The 24,898-nt window shown below is 46.4% G+C and overlaps 1 non-coding gene across 1 annotated transcript; it reads left to right on the forward strand.

Annotated features, from left to right (window-relative positions):
• The first annotated feature begins 24,593 nt into the window (after nt 1–24,593).
• On the forward strand, nt 24,594–24,700 carry LOC126029016 (U6 spliceosomal RNA). Its single transcript, XR_007502676.1, has one exon. It is a non-coding gene; the product is annotated as a U6 spliceosomal RNA (small nuclear RNA).
• The last annotated feature ends 198 nt before the right edge of the window (nt 24,701–24,898 follow it).

Genomic DNA, 24,898 nt, shown 5'->3' on the forward strand with positions numbered 1-24,898 from the left:
GCAGGAGAGAAAGTTTTAGGTCTTCCAGGCTTCTTGTTGTCTCTGGTTCAGTAGTGGCTCTGCAAAAAGGCATCTTGTGGAAAAACCGATACGTGCTGTTTCAGGGAAAGGTCCCTTATGGCAATGCCCACAGTGCCCAAGGAGTCCTAAGAAGTTGACCTGGGTCTCTCTGAGCAATCACCCCAGAGAATCATGTGGGAGCACCATAGAATGGTGCATGAGCCTCCCACAGCACCACATCTACAGAGAGGGAGGAGGTGTCAGTGAGAGGAACAAAAGAACAGTGAGAAGAATTATTGGAACAACAAAAAATTTTCTCTACCCAGGCAAATTTGTCTTTTAAAACCAATTTTCTCCTTTTAATCACGATTACAAAATTTTTCATGATTGAGGTTCAGACTTAAATTATCCTTCACCCACGAACATTTCCCACCACCAATGTCCCACAGCTCAGTACTTAGAAGTTCCCTGAGGCAATTGCTACTAAAATCCCTGCTTCAGAGAGGGGAAACAGGCACAGAGCCCTTTTCTCCAGTCACATAGCAGATCAAGGCTGAGGAAAGATCTGGGTCTGGAAATCTGGAAAGTCCATATCATTCCATCCAGCAGGTGTCTCTGAGTAATCACCATAGCCACGAACCACTGCCCTGGGAGAAAAGGGGCCCAGACACTTCTCTTCATGGTTTGGGGCATCAGGGGGTCCTCAATGCTCCTTGCTCAGAAGTGGTCGCTGGTGCTGTGGACCAGCCTCAGGGTTCCATGTGCAGAGAATGTTTCCCAAACCTGTGAGCATCCCCCAGGCCTTCACAGACACTTCTCCAAAGAGGACACCGAAATGGTCAACAGACACAGAAAAATACTCTTTGTCATGACAAAGTATAGGGACATGCATAGGAAATGTCCACGAAATCTCACAGCTTCTCTAATGGGGCCTGGAGAATAAAACCTAAACCTATGTGGCTGAAGAAACCATGATACAATTGCACAATGGTTATGCTTTATAGCTTTTTTTCTTTTGTTTGGTTCAGTTGCCACACTCAGAAGTGCTCCAGGATCAAACCCAAGAGGGCGTGCAGGTATCACATGCAGGGCTGAGGAAAAATTCTGGGTTCATTGCATGAAATTCAAGTCCCTTCCTCTCTGCTCCAGCTTCTGTCCTAACAGTGGGGACTTTTGTGAGACACTCAAAAATACAGGGGCCAAGGAGCTAGTACAGCAAGGAGGGCCTTGACTTTCATGCAGTGAAACCAGGTTTGATCCTCAGCCCTGCATGTGGTGGCTTGATGCTACCCCCCCCCCCCCTCAGGGTTTTATCTCTGAACACTGCTGGGTGTGGCTGATCCCTGAGCACTACAAAGCAATAAAGCAAAATCTTGTGTAGATGTAGCATGGTTTCTTTAGCTACTCCCACTCATCTGTTCTCCTGGGTTGTTTTCAGATTCTGACTATTGTAAATTGTGCTGTGGTTAACATAGGAGTGCAGAGGGCTTTTCTGCATGATGTTTTTGCATTTTTAGGGTTTATTCCTACAAGTGGAATTACTGGGTCATATGGGAGCTCAAATTTTATTTATTTTTTTTTTGGGGGGGGGAAATATCTGTATTGTTTTCCAAAAAGGCTGGACCAGTCTGCATTTCAGCAGCAGTGATTGAGTGGTCCTTTCTTCCTGCATCAGCTCCAAAACTGGTTGCTTGGAAGTTTGAAGAGACAGTTGAAGGAACAAATGGATTGAACTCTTTCTACCTCTGGCTGATGCTTTTCTCCCTGATTTGGACAGACCTTTAGCTACTTTTGGCTGTATTTTTTTTTTTACCTCAATCTGACCATACCATGGTCCCAAACCCAGCTCTCTCTCCCTCTTTATCTCTGTCCTGGCTTAGAAGGTAGTCATAGCTCCCCCTAGGCTTAATAAATAAGACTGAGATATGTGTCAAAGTCTTGCCTACAAGGCCCCATGGATTCCAGTAGAGTGGGCCCATCTCTGGCAGCTCGGATCTGACAATGCCCTTTTAGTGACAATATTGCAAACCAGTGTCTAAAAGAAATAAAAAGGAAAAGAGAGAGGGAAATGGATATATATGTGTATGTATACACAAATATGTATGTATGTGTGTATATATGTGTTGTTTTAATATATTTATTAATGAGTCCTAGATTTGATAGGGGGATGGTGAGGCCTTTCTGGGCTCAACCCGACTCCCACAGCCCCTATGTCCTGGCTGATCTGAAGGTTGCAGGGTGAGGCCAGAGAGATTCACAAGGCAGGCAGATGAAGTTCCAGGAGTCAGCCAGCTTTATTTCACAGTCCCTTCTGCCATCCACACCTCCTCCCATGGCCTCTCTACTAAGCCTTTTCCTAGCAGCTACTTCTCTACTCCTCTGGCTCTCTGGGCCTCTGTCTCCCTTTCAGCTGCTTTTTCCAGGCTTCCTAACTGGCTTTCAGGCTGACTCACTCCTTTTGCGGATGCTACTGCTGCTGAATCTGTTGCTGAATTGCTGATACCAAATCTTTCTGTTGAATCTCACTGTTGAGTCTCACTTCTGCTTCTCACTTCCTCACTTCTGCCTATAACTCCCCTTCTTTTTTTTTCTTTTTGTGTGTGTGTGTGTGTGTGTGTGTGTGTGTGTGTGTGTGTGTGTGTGTGTGTGTGTGTGGTTTCTGGGTCACACCCGGCAGTGCTCAGGGGTTTTTCCTGGCTCCCTGCTCAGAAATTGCTCCTGACAGGCACGGGGGACCATATGGCCAGGATTCGAACTGATGACCTTCTGCATGATAGGTAAACACCTTACCTCCATGCTATCTCTCCGGCCCCAACTCCCCTTCTTTTTTTTTTTAATATTTTTTATTTATTGATGAAAATGCATCACATCGTTGACATAACTGATCATAGTACAATTGTTTCAGGAAGACCAAAAGCAACATGATTTTAAAAAAATAGAAAATTGAAAGAAAAACTAAAGAGATGGGTGAGAAAGGAAAGAAAATGTTCACTGGCAAGTAGTTTTTTGAAAATTATTGAATCATCAATGAACTCATGAAAGCACTAGCAGAAAGTTTAGTAAGCTCTTATTTTTTTTTATTCCCTTTCTTAATCCCCCCCCCCCAGTCAGCCTCCTTTACCCACCCATTCCATGTGTGGACAGTTCTGATCATTCAGGTGGGATAAATAAGAAGTTGAGGGGAGGGGGGTACTCCAACCCCACTCCCCATCAAATGAAAATTGAGGAGCTAGAAGAATGGTTTTCTCAGGGACTGCCGTCAAGATGGGGGGAGAGAGAGGGAGAGAGGGAGGGAGAGGAGAGGAGAGGAGGGGAGGGGAGGGGAGAGATGAGGGAGAGAAGACGGGGGAGGAGGGGAGGGGAGAGGGAGCGGGGGAAGAGGAGTGGGGAGAGGGAGAATGGGAGAAGGGGAGGGGAGAGGGAGGGGAGAGGGAGAAGGGGAGAAGGGGAGGGGAGGGGAGGGGAGAAGAGGGGGAGAGAAGAGTGAAGAGAAGAGGGGGGCAGGGAGAGGAGAGGAGGGGAGGGGAGAGAGAGAGGAGAAGGAGAAGAGGGGGAGAGAAGAGGAGGAGAGAGGAGAGAGGAGGGGAGGGGAGGGGAGAGGAAATGTGTGCCCCAGAGGCAGGCAGAGGAGAGGGAAGCGGGGAGGGTAATGTTGGGGCCCGAGTGCAAGACCCCAAACCCTGAGGTGCTGCAGGACAAAGAGGGAGGGGCAATGGCCCAAGACAGCAAGGCTTTATTTAAGCTAGCTTGGGTCCGAGAACAAAAAGGGTCGTCTTGAACCCCGAGTTCAGGGGAGAGCAGGTTTTTATACTTTTCAGATCATTCCATTCCATCTTATCAGTTACACAAAAGGTGATAAATTCTAATTTATGCCATACCATACCCTTTCCTGTCGCCGCTTATCGCATTCCCTTATCGCAATCCGGGTGAAGTTCTGGAGATGTGACTGGTATCTTTCTTAGAAACTTCACTGGTGCTGGTAATTGATTTACCACCCAGCTGTCAGGGGCCTCAAAAGGGGGAAACGGGAAGCTGTCTGGAAACCTAGGAGCAGCAGGACAATGCCTTTAGCACCAGGGGGCCCTATGATTGGAAATGGATTACTTTTATCACTTAACTGCAGGGGTTCTAGAGGTGTCTGGGGTGGTAAATCTTAGAAAGCAGATGGGGTGGTGGTTTTGCTTGGTCAGGGGAAAAATGGAGTACATAATTCATTTATTGTGACCCCCGATGGGGGACCCCCGACCCGAGGGGATGTGAGAATGAGGATCACGAAGTAATTCATGGGTCACGAGCGGGATCCGACCTAAAATGGAGGAAAAAGGCTGAGAAAAAAATGAGCTCAAGTCAAACGGGCTGATCAAGAGCTAAAGTTTATTGAAAGGGGGCTAGCTTTTATAGTTAAGCAAAATACGGAAGTAACAGTCAGTACTTTTCCATGGTGTCTATAGAAAAGTAGGGGGGTCGTACAGGACGGACTTTCCAGTTTTACAGCATACCCTTAGATCATACAGACATTCTTTCACAATGGTAGCTTAACAGGATGTGATCTATATCTTATCAACTCAGGAGGTTTATTGGAGCATCTTGTGACTATTGCTAACTGAACTATGTGACTGTTCTTTCCTTTAGGCCCATGGGGGAAATGCCACAGTACAGCCTGTCAGGTGCGCAGGCCTTTGGTTTCTCAGGCATCAGAGACTCCATTTTGCTCTCTAAGTCTTAAGGCTTCCAACAATTCCCCCGTTTCTCTAAAATACACAAAAGAAGAGGATGGGTGGGGTGCTTGTCTTAGGTTACTTGACGTGCCTCCAGGTTTGGACATGACAAGGTAAATTCCGAATTGTTCTGTCCAGAAAAGGGTATTAGTAGGTCATGTTTGACCCCAAACACTGGCGCCAAGCTATCCCCGTCTTAAGCACTTCCACAGCCGAGAAAGGAGCAACTTTTTGCGTTTAGCAATGTGCTCAAACTCCTTAAAGTCTAGGTGGTGGGATTCACCATCTCCTAGAGGATGGTATTCTAGAGAGCGGGGTTCATGCTGGGTGAGCTGTAGATAGTGGACTCTGACCGAGCGTTTGGTAGCCTCGTCCACCTGATTTTTAACAAAACTGGTAAAATGGCAAAACGCCCATGGACCAAAAGAAATGAGCAAGAGAAATCCTACAAACGGTCCCAGCAAACTAGGCAACAATGTTGACAACTAGGGAGAGGTTGAAAACCAGTTTTTGTACCAAGATTCATCTTATCTATCTTTCTTTTTGTTTTTTCCAAGCTTTGTTCTACTCTTCTAATACTATCTCTGACTAAACCTAATTTATCTTTAAAAAAGCAACATTCTTCCTATAAAGCACATACCCCCCTCCCGCAGAAAGGCAAGATTTAAGCCACAGCAATTTTGCTCTACTATCTTTTCTAAAGAGCCAACAGTTTGTTCCAAATAATCTAAACCTCTTTTAAGTTCCTCAACATCTCTAACAACAGTTCTAGTTAAAGCATTAACAGATTCTTGAGTATGAACCAATGAATATATTCCTGTGCCCGCACCAGTAACACCCAGGCCTATCAATAAGGCAAGGGTAAGAGCAGTAACTGGTTCCCTCCTGCGGCAGGAGAGAGACACAAAGTTATCTTTAAGGGGTAATAAATCAGTTTCAGGTCTAACAGTCAATTTAGGCATTAAAACAACCAAAACACAGTAGTCCTTGGATTCAAGGAACAAATGTGAAACAATGTGGGGAGATAAACCAGTAGAACAGGCAAAAATCGTCAAATTGGGGGCAATTATAAACTGAAAGGAGGAATTAACAACAAGCGTTTGATTACAATTTTCAATAAGGGGAATAGGGGGAAGCATATTGGGTACCAAAAGGCAAAGTCCAAGTCCCACCACCTGTCCCAAGGTGATGCCGAAGTGAGGCTTGGGGCTGGATCGCAGAGCAAAGGGGTCAGAGACAGGCAGGGGGTCGCCAAAGCAGAAGGGCAGTTGAGATGAATAGCAGATAGGCAGGGTCGGTAATGGTGGAGGCGTTGACCATCTGCAGGATGAGGTTCGAGGTGGAAACTGGACCAACAGGTTTGATGGTTAATCTAGGCATTAACAAAGCTAATAGTCATGATAAGCAAGAAACATTTCAGTAACAATATGGGGAGAATGTCCAGTGGAGTTGGGGGCTTCAATGAAGATGGAAGTGTTAACCACAATGGTTTGATTGCAAATGTCTGATAGTTGGACAGGGGGGTGGGGCGCATATATGGTCCGAGTAAGCAAGGTCCCATGCCCATGACCTGTGTCAAAGGTATGCCTTGATGAGTCTCAGCTCCCCAGTGGAGGTCAGCAGGGTCGTTGGTAGCAGTGGGCATGCTGAAGGTTTATAGAAGGGCTGCCAGGCAGAGTATCATCCAGCATTCCCCTTAGGCAGAGTCAGTCAGAAACAGGTCCGGCAGGAATGGTGGGCTAGCAGGAGGGGTGACAGGCTCTTAAGGAAACTGCTTGGCAGGAGGCAAAATGGTTATTTTTGAATGCCATGGGAATGCCTCCTGACTTCTGTCAGACTTCAGCATTCAAAAAATTTTATAATTAACAATCGCCAATTTTTCAAAAACTTTAAAACTGAACCTAAATGATTTTTCTTAAACTTTTTAGTTATTATCTTAAAGCTAGATGCTTCTTTCTCTAGCCACATTTGGCCTTATTCTTTTTTTTTTTTTTTTTTTTTTTTTTTTGGTTTTTGGGTCACACCCGGTGACGCTCAGGGGTTACTCCTGGCTATGCGCTCAGAAGTCGCTCCTGGCTTGGGGGACCATATGGGACGCCGGGGGATCGAACCGCGGTCCGTCTCCTAGGCTAGCGCAGGTAAGGCAGGCACCTTACCTCCAGCGCCACCGCCCGGCCCTGGCCTTATTCTTTTGGCCTTAACTTACACATAGCAGAAAAGCTGGGTGATTGCAAAGTCCAGAAATTCTCCAGGGAAAAGTTATCCCCGATGGCCATTGAGAAATCTGGGGTTTACCATCCCCTACACCTTCTGCCATGTTCTCAGAAGGACAAAGCTAGCTTAACCCCCGATGGGGGACCCCCGACCCGCGGGGATGTGAGAATGTGGATCACGAAGTAATTCGTGGGTCACGAGCGGGATCCGACCTGAAATGGAGGAAAGAGGCTGAGAAAAAAATGAGCTCAAGTCAAACAGGCTGATCAAGAGCTAAAGTTTATTGAAAGGGGGCTAGCTTTTATAGTTAAGCAAAATACGGAAGTAACAGTCAGTACTTTACCATGGTGTCTATAGAAAAGTAGGGGGGTCGTACAGGACGGACCTTCCAGTTTTACAGCATACCCTTAGATCATACAGACATTCTTTCACAATGGTAGCTTAACAGGATGTGATCTATATCTTATCAACTCAGAAGGTTTATTGGAGCATCTTGTGGCTATTGCTAACTGAACTATGTGGCTGTTCTTTCCTTTAGGCCCATGGGGGAAATGCCACAGTACAGCCTGTCAGGTGCGCAGGCTTTTGGTTTCTCAGGCATCAGAGACTCCATTTTACTCTCTAAGTCTTAAGGCTTCCAACAATTTATGACTTTAGCTACAATTTCTCTTAACCCTTTCATCTCACCTTTGATTTTAGGGAAGTTCTAATCCTAGAACATAGGCTGGGCCTCAGGAACCATATGGAACTGTTGTTTTAGGACCAACAGTTTCACTGCACTTGTTCTTTGTTGTACAAATTCTACAAGCTTGTTAATGATGCAGGGCCCTACTATTAGCAAAATAAGGAAGAAGATTATGGGACCAGCTAGGGCCAATAGCAGTGTGGTTAACCAGGGTGACTTGTCAAACCATTTCTGAAACCAGCTTTGTTGACTCTCTAGATCTTTGTAGTGCTCATCCAGCCTCTTTCTTTCTTTTTTTTCCTAAATTTTTTATTTTTAATTATGAGAACAAAGATGCAAAGAAAGAGGACAAGGTAAAGTTACAGTAAGAGGACAATCACCCATAAACAGAATTCTCAGAAGAAATCCCCTTGCTGACACCTTAATTTTGAACTTTCAGTCAAAGAACATTAAGAAAAATAAAACAGAACCCATGCACAATTACTTTGTCCCTGAAGTCTCCAGATTTAGTACATTATAACATTTCTTAGCAGTACACAAAGCAATCTAAAGCCATAAAATTTATGTAACTCCTTAAACATTGAAAGCATAGTCTTTTTTTACAGTTCCATGCACATGCATATTAGTTTAAGTTAACCTCAAAAGTTTATGTGGGCTTTTTTTTTAAGGATTAGAGTCAAAGTAGCACAGTAAAAATGGAGTGGCAATTATTGTTTGCATAGGCCCACCAAACTATGGGGGACATGGAAAGAAAAAGCCTTGGCCTAATTACAAGGAAACCCTACCCTTGAAGTTTCCTGGCATAAGATCTACTCTACAGCCTCTTTCTTAACTACCCCAGAATGGTCAGTGTAGAAGCAGCATTCCTCTTTAAGGGCAGCACATAGGCCATTCTCTTTCGTGAACACCATGTCCAGCCCTAGTCTATTCTGGAGCACCACTTCTGACAGAGAGGTAAGGGAGTCTTGACGTTGAGATATAACAAACTCTAAGGCTCTTAGATCTTCTTTTACAGCAGCCTTTAACTGAACCAGTCCCATGTACTGCACTAGAGAAGCAATCCCCGTTCCAATGCCAGTTGCTACCCCCATTCTCAGGACGACTACAAGAGTGAGGAAAACAGGTTCTATATGATACCGGGTTAAGCGGCTATCAAGTCGAGACTCGAAGGAAGCAGAATCATAATATAACACTCTGGGTAGTACCTGAACTAATACACAGTAATGGGCAGTGTTATCAAAACTTCTAGGGCAATGCAAGGTGTTAGACCTGTATTGCAGGGCCACCAGTACCCTTCAGGAGCCTTCGGATATCTGATTTGATTTGATTGGATTTTGTGTCAAAAACTAGACAGAGGTGAGTTTTCTCTGGAGGTACTGTGCCTAGACATCTCCCCATCCAGACACATCAGCAAGAGTCAGCTTGGGGGAGTCAGTTTCTAACCAGATACACCGGTCCTGGTAAATGTAGGTGATGTTAATAGTCTCTCCCTCGTAATAGGGTGGAGCTGTTGACAAGCATAGCCAGCAAGAAGAAGTCAGGCTGGGCTGAGTAGTATTGATGGCTGCATATGCTTCCTCTATTAAATAAAAAGCCTTTCCTGAGTCCCAGAGAGTCTTTCGCTGGTGGGGGCCAATGACGTCATTTCACAGGTCTGCTGCGTGGTGGGAGAATGGGGTCGAGATGGTGATTGGGGAGTCAGTTTTGGTGGTCCCGGGTCGTTTAATACTGGATTAGATCCCTGCACAAGGATAACATGCAAATTCGTAAAGTGTAAATTAGTTTAGTGCTTACTTCGGCAGCACATATACAAAAATACTGGATTAGGTCCTACCACTATAGGAATAGTTGCCAGGGTGAGTCTAACGGTGAAAGTTAATCCAAATTCTACACCATGAGAATAAAAATGTAATCACCAAATTTGTACCTTGAGCCAGTTGGTGAGATGGGGGAAGCCCCTTTCCTTTTGAAGTGAAGGTGATATTAAGGGGGGTACAGTAAGGGATGGACAGGCAGGGATGATCTGAAGATAGTTGTATACATCCTGCCTCATAGCCTTTCCTAGCCTGCCATGCCATGAGGTTTCTGGTTACTATGATCCAATCCCAGCTGGAGGTGGGATTTCAGTAAGCCTCTCTGGTAGTTTCACATCCCCAGGCCTTACAATACATGGTCTCTATTCCTCCACAGGTTCTAGCCTGAGCCTTCATCCTACCGTCTTTGGGACAAACATAGAAATCAAGTTTTTGCAAATGGCAGCGTCTGCTGGAGAGCTGACATCCACCAAATCCTCCTCTCCTTGGGGGAGCCAGAGGCCACGGGCTACTGATAGGGAGGGCTCAGGTACCTCATCTGGTATGTCCCATGTTTCTAAACCAGCTGCAAGGTTATAGACATCAGGGGTGAGGGTAGGAAACCAGGTCCCAGAGACAGCCTTGAGGCTGACTTCCCAGGCCACCTGGCCATCCATGGTTAACACTTGCCAGGTTAATTTCTTTGGAGCATAAGGGTTATGGGGATAGAGATCACACATTACACCAAGGCTATTTATCATAGCGACATAGGTGAAGCTTAAGAGGGTTAGCAGTCTTTTCCAAAGTCCAGTCCGGTTCAGCTTGACATGGGATGCATGGATCCAGTGGGGGATTCCCTCTACCTTAACAACAGTGGGGGTGGTCAGCAACACAAGGTACGGCCCCTTCCAGCATGCTTCCAAGTTCTCTGCCCGATAACGAAGGACGTAAACAGGGTCTCCTCCTTGATATTGGTGTGGAACTGTCAGATACCCAGGCTTGTAGGCCTTGGCAAGCGGCAAGGCAGATCAGCTTATGCACAGCCTCTAGAGCAGGGGTCTCAAACTCAATTTACCTGGGGGCTGCAGGAGGCAAAGTCAGGGTGAGGCAGGGCCACATATGGATTTCGCTTACCGAATATTCGCAATAAAAAATTGCATTAGTGGGCTGGGTAGGTGGCGCTGGAGGTAAGGTGTCTGCCTTGCAAGCGCTAGCCAAGGAAGGACCTCGGTTCGATCCCCCGGCGTCCCATATGGTCCCCCCAAGCCAGGGGCGATTTCTGAGCACATAGCCAGGAGTAACCCCTGAGCATCAAACGGGTGTGGCCCAAAAAGCCAAAAAAAAAAAAAAAAAAAATTGCATTAGTAAGAAAAAAATCGCAAAAATTCGCATTAAACACTTGCATACCCCGAATGAAACTGCTCAGGGTATGCGAATGTTTAATGCGATTTTTTTCATACCAATGCGATTTTTATTGCGATTATTTGGTTAGCGAATAATCGCGAATACTTCGATATTTGAAGGCCGGTCGCGGGTCACAAAATGTTGTACGGAGGGTCGCAAATGGCCACGAGTTTGAGACCCCTGCTCTAGCGCTTTCAACCTAGCATGCAGGGAGGAAGGGGAATTGGAAAGGCAGTCAACAGTAGCTCTTATTTCATAAACAGAAGGGTGGGTACCATATAAGATCTCATAAGGAGTTAGTCCATATTTCGTAGGAGTGTTTCTGACCTGGAATAAGAAACAGGGAAGGAAGACCGTCCAGTCTTTTAAGCCAGTCTCTAAGGACAATTTAGTCAAGGTCTCTTTAACAGTACTATTCATTCTTTCTACCTGTCCTGAGCTTTGGGGTCTGTAAGTACAACACAATTTCCAATTAATCCCCAGACACCTGGCCAACCCCTGGCTTACCTGGGCCACAAAAGCTGGTCCGTTATCAGAACCCAGTACCTGGGGAATGCCGAAGCGAGGAAAAATCTCCTCGAGAATCTTCCTAGCCACTGCTTGCGCAGTTTCATGGCGAGTACGGAAGGCTTTAACCCATTCTGAAAAAGTGTCTACAAAAACTAGTAGATACTTGTAGCGATACTTTGCAGGTTTCACCTCGGTGAAGTCCACTTCCCAGTAGCTCCCCTGTCGGGGGACCCCTCTCAGACGGGTTCCTGTGGATGTAGCTGTTGGATGAGCATTCACAGCTCCATTTTGGAAAAGGCTAATATGTTAATTTTTCACTTTATAAACTTATGCTCTTTTGTTTTTATTTAAAAAGAAAGGGGCAGATGTAACCCCACTCCTCATTATCCCTGTGTAACCTTACCTACAAGAAAGATCTCCCATTTCTGGGTCTTTGCTAGGTAACGAAAAGGTTTGGTCTCAGGGGAAAAGAGAGGAATTTGCATGGTGCAGAATGGAGGAGGAAGCTAGAGGAGATGGCTGAGGGACAAGGTACAATGCAGGGCTGAATGGCATTTGGCAGCCCTCCGCCATGCCAAAGGCTGCTTTAAACAGGCCTAGGAAGGGGTGTGGGACATGGGTCACCCCAGCATCCCCTACCTCCTTCCTCAGGTACTCCAGAGCTTTGCCTGGCCACATGGCTGGGCAAGCCAGCAAGGTGGGTCCCCTGGAGGAGTTTATTGGTTTTCCTAGGCTTTCCCCATTTCCCTTCCAGCTCCAAAGGGAGGGTCTGGGGGTGGGGGCTTCGACCTTCCACCTTCTGGCTTGGGAAGGATCTCTTTCCTTCTTGGGAGCCGAGCTGGGAGGTCCTGCCAGCATGGCGTTTGGCAGCCCTTCGTCATGCCAAAGGCTGCTTTAACCAGGCCTAGGAAGGGGTGCGGGACATGGGTCACAATAGGTTCTGGCATTAGGACTTATCAGGGAAGCTTCCTTATTAAACCTGTCCATTGTGAAACTGCGTGGGGCTAGTGCCCCTGTGTGGAACATTATAAGAAATATATAGATATTATTGTGTTTCATCTGCTTGTCATTATCTGAACACTGTCCAGGCGCTTCTTTTATTCCTTTACTCCCTCACTCCCATCTCTTGTTACCCCACATTTAACCATTTCCTTTACTAATGATTTTTGTTTTGGCCAAGGTAGATTGCATATCTTTCACAATAATTTTTGGGTGGAGTCTGAAGCTTCAGCAGGCAACGCGTCTTGGCAAGGTTCCATGCTGTAGACTTTTTGGCCAAGATAAGGTGAAGATGCAGCCTCAGGTGCCCCCCACAGCCTTCTCTCTCCTTCCTCCCCGTCCCCAGGGATATTCCTGGACACCTGCTCAGGGTCCCAGCAAGTAGGTTCCAGTGAGGTGCAATTTAAAAGAGACCCAGGCTTCTTTGTTCCTGCAAGGGACTGGGAGGAGACTGCTGAACTTTCAACTTCCAGCAATTAGGAAGCAAAAGCCTCTAGGGGAGTCGGAAGCTTCAGCAGGCAACAAGGGGAGGACATGGCTCCATGCTCTCTTCGCTTGTCCAATCACAGACCAAAGTGGTATCTCGGAGACACCCCCCTCCCTCTTGACTATTTCTAAAACATAAAAGGGTCATGTGTATCTCCTTTGTATATCTCAGATGCATTCCCTTAACATCTATAACTCTTTTCGAATATCCTCATATAGTGACAATTTTGCCCACTGGATTTGTTATTTGATTGTTTGATTTCCCCCCTTTGAGATCTGTTTTATAAGCAATACTGGTAGAAGAGTATCTCTGTATAGATTTCATGTTTGTACCAAGTTATGGGGAATGTTGGACTTCATTAGTTGGCCCCCAGATGCATCAACAATATCTTGTGGCATTGCTTCTCTTTTGCATAGACACATTAAAATGGGAAAATAATACATATGCAAACAAGTTCTTATCTAATAGAGATGGGAACACAAATTTGGTAATGTAATTAGGCCTTTACCCTGAACATTGGCATAATGATTTGGCTGAGGCCTCAGAAGAATGGACATCGCCTACACACACCTGAACAATGGATACCATCTATGGAAACAACCACAATTGTCTTTAACATTACCAGGATCCAAGCCTCTACCAGGGAAGACCTACTACTGCTTTGGCATTAATTTACTCCAAAGAGTGCTCCCAACACCAGACGACTCAGCAACAGTCTGCATGCAGGGCAGATTGATTCTCATTTAATAGTATGCTGAAACTAGAGGATGCTCCACATCAGCCTGACATCGATGAAAAAAATGCACAGAATCCACAGTCTTTAAATATAAGAATCTGATACCAACAATAGTGTGAAAAGGTTTCACCAGGACCTTGAGAATGACTGGAGTTGGACAGACTGGTATGCCTGGAACCCAGAGTCTGTCTTATACCAATAAACTTCTGGGGTGAGGCCTTTTTGTAATCAGGTCAAGGATTTTTTTTCCATTTTCCCCATTTTTCTGGACCTATGCAAACAACGGCGATTGCCACTATCACACCTTTACTATATTTTTTTTACTCTTATCCTTTAAGAAAAAAAAATACAACTTACTGAACTTAAAAACAAATAACTGTAGTAGAATGCCTGTCTCAAATACAGGCAGGGGATGGGAAGGGGGAAGGGGATAATGTTACACTGGTGAAGGGGAGTGTTTGGGTTATGACTATAACCCAAATATGATCATGTTACTTAAATAAAAATATGTTAAATAAAATAATGCAGGGCTAAATAGGAATCCAGCATAAATGGTTATTATAGGCCAAACATGTTGGCCAGGACAAATAAAGCTGATATTTCTTGAAGCCTGCCTGCATGTGAGTTTTCTACCCACAGCGATCACCTCAGAACCGCCGGCTCAACAGGAGGTGGATACACATGGTCCTGAGCTGGAGGAGAAAGGCCTCCATCACCATCCACCTCCATCCAAGTCCATCCAAAGGGCTTAATGCAACACATCCCCCATCCAGACCTGGGTTCTGGATCTGAGCTCATCAGCCTGACCCCCTCCTGCCTCCTCCCACAGAAGAAGGAATTTGAGTCTGCCAGTAGAGGGCGCGTGGTGCTAGGATTAACCTGAGGATTCACCCATTCCCCAGCACCCACCCCATCAATGACCACATCCTGCCCCTTTTAAAGTCCCAGGTAATAAGCTACATTCCCAGGCAGCCTGAGCTCAAAACCAGCTCAGGCATTGAAGTCCCGGAAAGGCACCTCCAGTGTTTCCAGAACAAGTTGGAGTGTGGGGGAGCTGGACAAGGCTGGAGGGCCCAGATTATGGGGTCAGGAGCTGTTCTTGGGGGGCTGAAGATCAGGCTCAGATCCCAGGTATGAGCAGGTGCTGGGTACAAGTTGGTCTAAAGCCTTGAGCGTGGCATCTCGGGGACAGTCTGGGGGATGAAAGTTCCCACAGGGATGGGGGTGCAGGGGTTGGTATTGGAACCATCGGCAGAGAGTACAAGTTCTCTGACTAGATACCCAGCAGTGAGGGTCCTTGAACCCCTATTTTCAGATCTGAGAAACATTTGAACAGTTACACAAGGGAACCGGCTGCCATTGTGCCCCTTGGGCTCTTTCTTGCTCCCTATACCCACCAGCACAGGGAGAGGGGGGTGAACCCTATGGCCATTTCCCTGTGTGTGTCCTGTGTGTGCCCCTAAGGATATATGGAATGCATGTCCCTTCTACAAGTAGACTCTTGCTTGGTTTTGGGCCACTGCTATTTATGCTCATGGACTAGTCCTGCTGGGCTCAGGGGTCCATATGGGATGCCAAAGATCAAACTGGGTTGGCTGTATTTAAGGCAAATGCCCTGCCCCTGTACTATTTATAGATGGAAAGGATTTTTTAACCACAGAATTTTCTCAAAATGTTGGAATCTCACTAGTATAAATCTAAATGTCCAGAGACTCACATGACCCTCCCCAGTTACTGCTCACGTTCCCTTATCCCACAGTGGCCCCAGGTGACTCATCCTCGGCACCCTAAACCAGCTCTCCCTGTCCTCAGCTTGCAAGTGACCACCCAGCTGAGCATCCCTCAGTTCTCCCCCGTTCCAGACCTGGGTCCTGGATCTGAGCCCCTCAGCCTGCCCCCCCTCTCCTTCCTCTTTCTCCCATAGAAGAAAGAAAGTTGGTCCTGCTGGCATCCCCAGAAATGCATAGTTCCCTGGGTGACACCTTGAACCTGCCCTGTAACCTGCAGCCTTTGGAGTCTAAAATCCTCAAGTGAAGCAGATCAGGTGGCAGTGGCTGGAACCCAGGGGGGGACTTCAGCACCGTGGCAGAATACGGCTGGGAGCAGGGTCCCCGTTTCCCAGAGCCAGACCATGTGCGGTTTGTTTCTTGATGCTGGGAAGGGCCCGGCCGTGCTGGACGCGTCGCTGACCTTGATTGAGCTACACCCTGATGATGAAGCCAACTACACCTGCAAAGTGACCACGTTCCTTCAGGGGAGCAGTAGGATGAGCACCTGGGTTTGAGTGTTTGGTGAGTGGGGGTAGTGGAAGGGGAGGGGCACTGGGCAGGGTCGAGGGGTTTGGGAGGATGGAAGTTGTATGGGTGGAGATGCTGGGGTAGGTGGGGCAGGAAGAACCCAGAGGGGAGAGGTAAGGAGAGTCCTCCCAGCTGAGATGCTGTGGACTGGAAGGGAGGTAGTGTCTCATTGTTAGGGTTTGGGGGCTGCAACTGAGGATCAGAAATGAGATAATAATTCTTGGATGATAGTATAGGATCTTGAAGTGGGATTGTTTCTTTGTTCATTTTCCCTGTGCTGAGGCAATTTTTCTGAGAACTTGGGACTTTTAGTAGCTTCTCAGACATCCCTTGAGTTCATTCAATTCTCAGACAACTGCTTAGCTCTGAGACGTACAAATACAGTTCCTGTCCCAAACACAATTGCAGTAGTACTGTCATCATCAACACCAACATCACTGACACAGCATCCCTCATGCCTGCACTTGGGCCACCAATAACACCATCCTTGCTTTTTCTTCTGACTTCTTGGGTCACAGCCTTTTGTTTGGTTTCGCTTTATTTTGTGTTTCGCGGGCACCCAACTGACTATAAGAATGGGTTCTCCTGGCTCTGTGCTCAGAAATAACTCCTGATGGTTCTCTGGGTGTGAAATCACCCCATGCACTGTATCTTCAAACCCAGGTAAATGAGCCTGAATCAGGGTGTGCATGAAATAATCTAAAACAGACCGAGGTGGGCCGGAGAGATAGCATGAAGGTAAGGCGTTTGCCTTTCATGCAGAAGGTGATTGGTTCGAATCCTGGCATCCCATATGGTCCCCCGAGCCTGTCAGGAGCGATTTCTGAGCATAAAGCCAGGAGTAACCCCTGAGCACTGCTGGGTGTGACCCAAAAACAAAAACAAAAACAAAAAATAAACAAAATAAAATAAAACAGAAACACATGCTGGCTGTCTTCTTCCTAGTATGCAGAGCAAGCTACCTATCAGAACTGCTGTTTTTATTGAGTACAGGGACCACCCCTTGATGGGATCGTAAACCCACCTAGGTTTACAAGTAAGACAATCTCTGTTTTGGGGTAAATCCAAAGTTGTAAACAAACATACAAAGAAATCAGGGATGATCTTTATTTTGGGTAAACTAAGGTGTAGCCCAACCTCTGGGTACCAAAGACATGGTTACCAGGGCCTGAAGCCAGATAGGCAGGAACAGGCAACTGCATTAACCCATGTCCAATCTCTCCACCCCTTTGTATTTTAGATTTTCCTTTTCCCCTTTTATGTTCTCTATTTTCTTCAAATATTGTCTACACTGACTCCCACATTCTTTTGATCCTTCTCTGCCACAGCCTCCAATGCCTTGATTATCAGCCACGGATTCCAGGCACCCTCAGCTCTTCTAGTATCCCAGTTTTCATCCTGGGCATCTTTGGGAACATCATCGAGAATTTTGGGGCACAGGGAAAGGGGGACAGAGAGGTGGGCCAGTGAGGATCCAGTCTCACGGTCTACACTGACTCCATCCACCCTTACAACATGCTTTCTTTCATCCATACCCTGGACATGCTCTACTTTCTTCACCTTCCAATTCACCCTGCCATTGGGGGCTGAGATCCACTTTCTCTACTCTGACCCCACACAAAATGTAAAGGGTTCACCTGGACTCTGCTCCACCCCCATCCACCCACAAACTGTGTACACTCCCTTTCCCCTTAGGTTCTACACTGATCCTCTCAACACTGTCTACAGTATATACTCCTCCATTCAGTGTCCGCATTGACTCTCTGGTTGGGTGTTGTCTATGGCCTGAGACAAAAAGGGAACAACAGGGACTGCCTACTGTCCCTACCTCAGAATGTAGTGCTACCATGTCCAACTCTCTGTCACAACCCCACCTCCTGTGATATTCCTACTCATTTACAGAGGGACAAGCAGCAGAGTCAAACCACCACAGTTGCTCTGCAGGACTTGTCAGAGCTGTAATTTTTCTGTGTGAGGAGGCCCCCAGACCTGGCCCAGGAGTTCTGTAGAAAGAAGGGTCAGAGACCTCTGCACCCTCTTGTCCCACCACCACATTCAGGGCTGTGTTCTCATTGTGAATCACAGCCCCTGCTCCAGGATTCCCCTCTCAGGCAGGCAAGTGTGTCCATAAATCTTGCCAGAGCTTAGCAGGAAGGTAAGCAGCTCACCTGGAGAGGTGGGGACACAAGACGACTGTCCCCCACTGGTCCAGCCCAGCCTGAGACTCAGAATTGGGTTCAGAGCACATGTGCTCGAATATTTGCAGCAGCTGCAGGTGACAACAAAAGGGGAAATTCTCAGGTATGTTCATTTGTGGCACTGACCATCTCAGGGCATCCCAAGTGACTCTAAGGTCCCCTCATCCTCTAGACCTGCTGGTCCTCAGTTCCTGTTCTCTAGGTATCCCTATTTCCTATAGACAGGGGCCTTTCCCTCATCAGTGTGGGCCTGTCCCATGGGGGCTCCTGTTTCTGAGCCTGTCCTCTTCCCCTTTATAGATGCCCCTGAAGTCTCCATCTCCCTGTTTAGTGACATTGGGCAGCCCGGCCATATGGAAACTGGCCTGAGCTGTGATGCTCAAAGCAACCCAGAGCCCAGGAATTATGAGTGGAGCACGTGAGTCGTGAGCCTGATGTGGGTCTGAGGGGAGAGCTGGGGAAGGGCTACTAGGTCTGAGGGAGGAGATAATGGCTATGAATTCCTTGTCTATTGCTTTTTTGGTTTTATTTGTTTTATTGCTTTATTTTGAGGGCTCATTCTTGGTGATCAGGACTTAATCCTGACTTTTATGCAGGGGTTACCCCTGGTGGGTCTCAGCCCATAGAGTTGCCCCATAAAGTCATAAAACAATGGCTGGTCACATGCATTCAAGTGTCCCACTTGTTGGGCTATCTCCTGCCCCTGGACTCTGGGGTGTACACGAGGAGGTGGGGGATGAATCCCTGGTCAGATCAGAGGTAGGAGCTAAGGAACCCAGATAAAGACTCATCTTTGACTCCATAAAAACTGTCTTTCTGGCCAGAGAAGCTGCCAGGTATGATTCCTGAGTATAGAGGCAGGAATAAGCTGTGAACTCTGTGGGGTGAGGCCCCCAAACCTAAAACAAGACTAAAAGATATATAAATACCCTGCGTTTTATGTGGGTAATGAAAACCACTCAGCTGCAGAACAGGTGTTCACAGGGTAAGACCCGGGTTCAAGCCCAACACCCACATCTACAGTTACTTTCCATCAAAAAAGGTTCTGCAGACTCAGTTTCTGAGAGCTCAGTCCAGGCTTCAGTTACCCCAGGTCTTCCTCTGTGCCTGTTCTTACGCTCCTGCCATGCACCCCTAAAATACCCATTCATGGGCCAGCGTGGTGGCGCTAGAGGTAGGTAAGGTGTCTGCCTTGCCAGCGCTAGCCTAGGATGGACCGCCATTCGATCCCCAGTGTCCCATATGGTCCCCCAAACCAGGAGCGACTTCTGAGCACATAGCCAGGAGTAATCCCTGAGCGGCACCTGGTGTGGCCCAAAAACCAATAAATAAATAAATTAAATAAAATTCTCATTCAGCACTGATCCAGGAAAGGGTCAAAGGTTATTTGTGCTCCAGGAAATGTGTCATTTGCCTAATTCCAGAGACCAAAAAAAAGGAAATAAGAGATAATGAGGCAGCTCTGGTGACCCAATCTCTGAGTGAGGCAGGAGTTCTAGGGGTGCTGAGCAGAGCAGGGCCATAAGGTTCATTCTTCGTTCTAGTAGTTTCTCTCAGGACACCAGGTGGGGGATGATGTCAAGGGAACATCCAACAGAAATCGGGAAACTGGAAGCCACAATGGCTCTGAGGACTAGAAGGTTCTGGATGGTTTGAAGCGGGGCCTCAGGACCTCTGTCTGGCTCCAGGGAAAGAAAGGAACAGTTGGGGGACTCCAGGGGCTTCTGACCTTGGGCACAGATGTGGGAGGTGCTGCAGAGTTCTCAGTTCCTGTCCCTCAGGCACCAGCAGAGGCCGCTTTCTCACCACCCATGTGTTCCCCAGGACCACAGGCCTCTTGCCCCCTTCTGCTGTACCCCAGGGTGCCTGGCTCCTGCTCAAGCCCTCAGAGGAGTCCATCAACATCACCTTCATCTGCTGAGTCTCCAATGCCCTGGGGACAGGCCAAGACACCATGAGAGTCCGGATCTCAGGTGAGGAGCCAGTGGGGAGCACAGACATTCCAGGAGGAAGTCCAGCAGGATTGCCTCTGAGGGAGCAATGATTGGGGTCCTTGGTGAGGAGCCTCTCAGCTGACAGAATGCTCACCCCTCTCTGCCTTGGCCTCTTCCCTGACTTCAGAAAGGCCTTCCCGGGATAAGGCCGAGCTTGAACATTGCAGCTTCTGGAACATCCCTCAAAGTTGGTTTGGAAAAGGGCATATTAGGGAAAAACCCCTTCAGGTTTGACTCAATACAGAGGGGGTCACAATATTTTATGGAACCCTGACTTTTCCCTTATTTTTCCCCATTGTTCTCTGTGCTGTTCTTTTCCAGGCCAGTTGACCTCCTGATCATCAGGGGAATGTGGACTTCCTGCCCTCCATCCCCGCTTCAGTAGTGGGTCTGGAGAGGAACCATTACTGATTTATTTCTTTGATTTTGTGGCACACCATCCTCTGATCAGGGTCTACTCTTGGATTTTCTCTCAGTGCTCTTTCTTGAACTACCTGGGGGACTATTTGGGGTGCCAGAGATGGAATCTGGGTCAACCTCCTGCAAGGAAAATTCCCTCCACCTCACTGTGTCATTGGCCACTGAACTTAAGGTGCTCAATTCAATCACAGCATTAGAACACAGCCATTAGAATGAGCTGCTCACATTGGCCATTCCTGGCGTCCCACCCTTGACCCTTAGAGACCTGGAGTTGGAGTAGGGACTGCCTATGGGATGAAGGGTGATATTTGTTGGGCAGCAGGAACCCCAAAATTGTTAGTCTTAAGTCTCTGGCTCCTTTTCTTCCTCCAGGACCTTTCAGGTCACTCTCAACTTTCACTAGCATCCTGATTGTGGGACTTATGGCCATGTTCATGGTACTCGTGGTCCTGACTTATTTCTGCTGTTTCAGAAAGACCCGTGAGTGTCTTCTCTCTGGAACAGTCCCCCCTTGCCTGTTGGTCTTGAACTTCCAGAGCCATGATCCCCTCCTGAGCTGAGAGGCTTGTGCTGGTCCTTCCACTGAGCCCCTGTCCTGAATGGGAATAGGGAGCCCCTTTTCCTGGAGTCCTGGATCCAACATTTCTGGTTCTCCTCTGATTTCCCATGACTTTCTGACATATTTCCTCTGTGTCCCCAAATCAGGACCGATGCAGCATCTCAGAGGATGAGGTATCTACTCTGTGTCCCAAAGTCAGTAGCACCTTAGAGCCTTGCAGAATTGAGATGGAGACTGAGGCAGGGACTGTGATAGAGAGTATGATGGGGACTGAGGGTGGGGCTGAGGCAGATACTAAGGTAGAGATTGAACCTGAAAATGAGGTGGAGAATAGGGTTGATATGAAACTGTGGCAGAAACAACGTGACAGGTTATTTTGTTGGAAAATTGAGACTAAGATTCAGTGGGGAACTAAGGAGAAGGCTGAGGCAGACATTGACTCAGGGACAGGTGAGCAGCAGACGTGGGTGGATGATGACTGGGACTCTGAGCCGCCATTTGATGACCCTGATGAGCTGCTGCCTGTGCTGCGGCCGTCCAAAGATGACGTGACACTGAGGGGAACACTGAGGTGTCTAATGAGGATGAGATAAGGTGGAGACAGAGGCAAAGAAAAAGGTAAGTGTAGGGTGGGGTGCTGAGGTGGGTGAGAGGCCTGGAGGGTCTGCACATAGCCCCACCTCAATGTGGGGGTTTCTCCAAAGAAGCACCCCAATGTGCTATCCCCTCAAACTGCCCCTGTGACAGCTGACCCTCCTATGTGGTTTCTTAAAGGTGTGGGTCTGTGCTTGGGTTAGATTTGATTTTATCGTAGATTTTTGTTTCTTTGGGGCAACATCCACCTTTGATCAGATTTTTTTTTAATTTTTTACACTTGTAAATTTTAATTTACATTTTGATTTTTTTAAAAAATTTTACATTTTATCAACTAAAATATGTGATTTAATCATTGACAAAATTGATTCATACAAAAAGATATCTAAGAAATACATATGTTTCACATATATACATTTACATTTGTATGTGTAAATGGAGTGGAAATAATCAGATTAACATTTAACATTAATATATATTTTCATAGCATGTTAAACAAATAGTCCCCTTTTGTTGTTTTTATAGAAATTGTTGTTTTTATAGAAATTGCTGAGCTGATTGCAAAATTGTAGGAGAAAGAGAAAATAATCAGCAATTGTCAAATTATCTAGAAATTGAAGAGAATAACATCTGGTTTAATTATTCACTATAAATTTACAATATTGAAGGTAGATATTATCAGCATCATTAGACAAATATTTCAACAATTGTCCAAAATTAGATTCAGTGTGTATGTACGAACAAGAGTGAAAAAAGGAGAAAGAAATCATTTATATTATAATAAAATAGGTATGACAACCATAGGAATAATTTTAAGGTCATTTTAATCTAAAAATAAGGCAATATGTGAAGTATCCAGAAGAAATATTAAAAAGAGAAAATATTTAATTCCCAGTGTCATGATTAAAAAGAGAGATAAATGGGACACACAAACAGACAGAAAGAATTAAATTGGCTACATTTTATCAAACTTGAAAATGTGTTCATTAAAAATTACTGAAAAAAATAAACCTATATAAAGAAGACAAAGCATAAAACAACTTAAATAGGAAAATACAAATAAATCTAGCAGTGAGAAATGAACAAGATATTTACTTTGAGAAGATGAACGAGAGGCCAGTGAGATAGTGACTCACATGTGGGCAACCCGGCTTCAATCTTTTTCACAGAAAGTTCCCAGAGTATACCTGGAGTGATCCCTGAGTACAGAACCAGCAGTAATTCCTGAAAATCATAGATGTGGCAAGGTAAATAAGGACAGAAATAACGAGAGAGAGAGAGAGAGAGAGAGAGAGAGAGAGAGAGAGAGAGAGAGAGAGAGAGAGGAGAGAGAGAGGAGAGAGAGAGAGAGAGAGAGAGAGAGAGAGAGAGAGAGAGAGAGAGAGAGAGAGAGAGAGAGAGAGAGAGAGAGAGAGAGAGAGAAACGGAAGAAAAAAGAAAGAAGAAAAGAAAAAGAAAGGATTGATAAAAGAGGAATAAAGGAAGGGTGGAAAGAAAAGATGAGCAAAAAGACTCAAGTGAGAAGTTTATTGAATAGTACTATGCGTTGATATATGATTTAAAAAAACCTGAAGAGTAATTGTATTATATATAAATCATATAGTCCTTGATGGCGGTGCATGGAGTGGATGGATCATGCCTGCAGCTCCTCCAGCCTAGAGTGTCTAGGTTCAGGGAGACAGGGAAGATCTGTTCCAAAGCCGGTCAGTAGAAGTCAGGAGACATGCAGTTTTATTATAAGTCCCGCGGGACTCAGTTATTCGTGGGTGCAGAGGGGATCCAGCCTCAGCCGAGGCAAGCCGTCAGGGGATGAATGCAAGAGAAGATCAAAGTTCCCAGGTTGAAGCAAGCTGGGGGAGGCCCCAAAATGTCTGCCGAGCCTAAGGGGCCCAGCAGTCAGTTTTATCCGCAACTTGGCCCGGAAACACTCACCTCAGCTGAGGCAAGCCCTCGGGGGATGAATGCCAGAGAAGATTAAAGTTCCCAGGTTGAAGCAAGCCCGGGGAAGTCCCAAAATGTCTGCCCTAAATTTTAAATTTTAAATTAAAATTTTAATCTGTGCTTAAGAACATTCTTGGTGATGTTTGGGGACCATATGAAATGCATTAATGGTGCCTAGGTCAGCTATGTGCTAGGTGACACCATCACATTTTGCTATCACTCAAGATTTTGTTGTGAGTTTTGTGCCTCTCCTGACTCTGCGCCCAGTGTCACTCCCACTGGTGCTCAGGGGACCCTGGGATGCATGGAACAGCTTGGGTCTCTGCATGAAAACAGGTCTGAGGCCAGCTGGTTGGCTGAGCTGTCTCTGCTGTATGCAATCTGCATTGGTTTGTTGATTATTTTGTTTGGGGGCCACACTGGGCAGTTCTCACATGGTACTCCTGGCTTCAGCTGCTTTTAGTAGTACTTAGGCTACCAAATGTTTCCTGGAAATAGAACCTGGGTCAGCCATATCGAAGCAAGTGCCCACTCATTGTATAGCCACTCTGGCCCCAGGGATGTTATTTTAATGGGGCCCCTGATGAGCCCCTCATGCCCACATCTGGAGAAGTTGCCCAGTTTCTAGAGAAAAACCCTCAGGCCTGCAACTTTGGAAGACAGGGCTTCAGGAGGAGTCTGGGTGGTTTTATCTGAAAGGGCCTTGCAATGGCTGGAGTGATAGTGCACTGGTGAAGGCACTTGCCTAACACACAGGCCACCAAGATTCGATCCCTGGCACAGCATATGGTCCCTGAGCCTTTCCAGGAGTGATCCCTGAGCATAGAGTCAAGTGTAAGACTTGAGTACTGCCATACTTGATGTGGGGAGAAAACACTTTGAAGGTTCTTGCAGGCAAAGTTTGTATCTTCCCTCTAGGTCATTTCCTACTGAAGCCAGCAGCCATTCTGAAAATCCCCACCAGGTCAGCTCATTGTCCAGCTCCATATGTTGACTTATTCTTTAAAGAGATGTAAAAAAAAAAAAAACCTGTGAAAAATCCATGTGCTCGCTTTGGCAGCATATATACTAAAATTGGAACAATACAGAGAAGATTAGCATGGCCCCTGCTCAAGGATGACATGCAAATTCGTGAAGCACTCCATATTTTTAAAAAAAAATAAAAAATCCAGGGTACACTGTCTTGCAGAAGAAAACAGGAGCCTGTAGAATAAAAATAAAATATGAAGTTCAAGTGTTTGGCGAGTCCTCCCCCCTCACCGCGCTTCTAGCCCCTTCAGCTGGCAGCGTCTGAAGATGAAGCATGAGAGCCAAGAAATAATTCGCAACTAGTCAGTTAAAATATTCAC

Source organism: Suncus etruscus, chromosome 14 (genome assembly GCF_024139225.1).
Source record: "Suncus etruscus isolate mSunEtr1 chromosome 14, mSunEtr1.pri.cur, whole genome shotgun sequence".
NCBI classification, from domain to species: Eukaryota; Metazoa; Chordata; class Mammalia; order Eulipotyphla; family Soricidae; genus Suncus; species Suncus etruscus.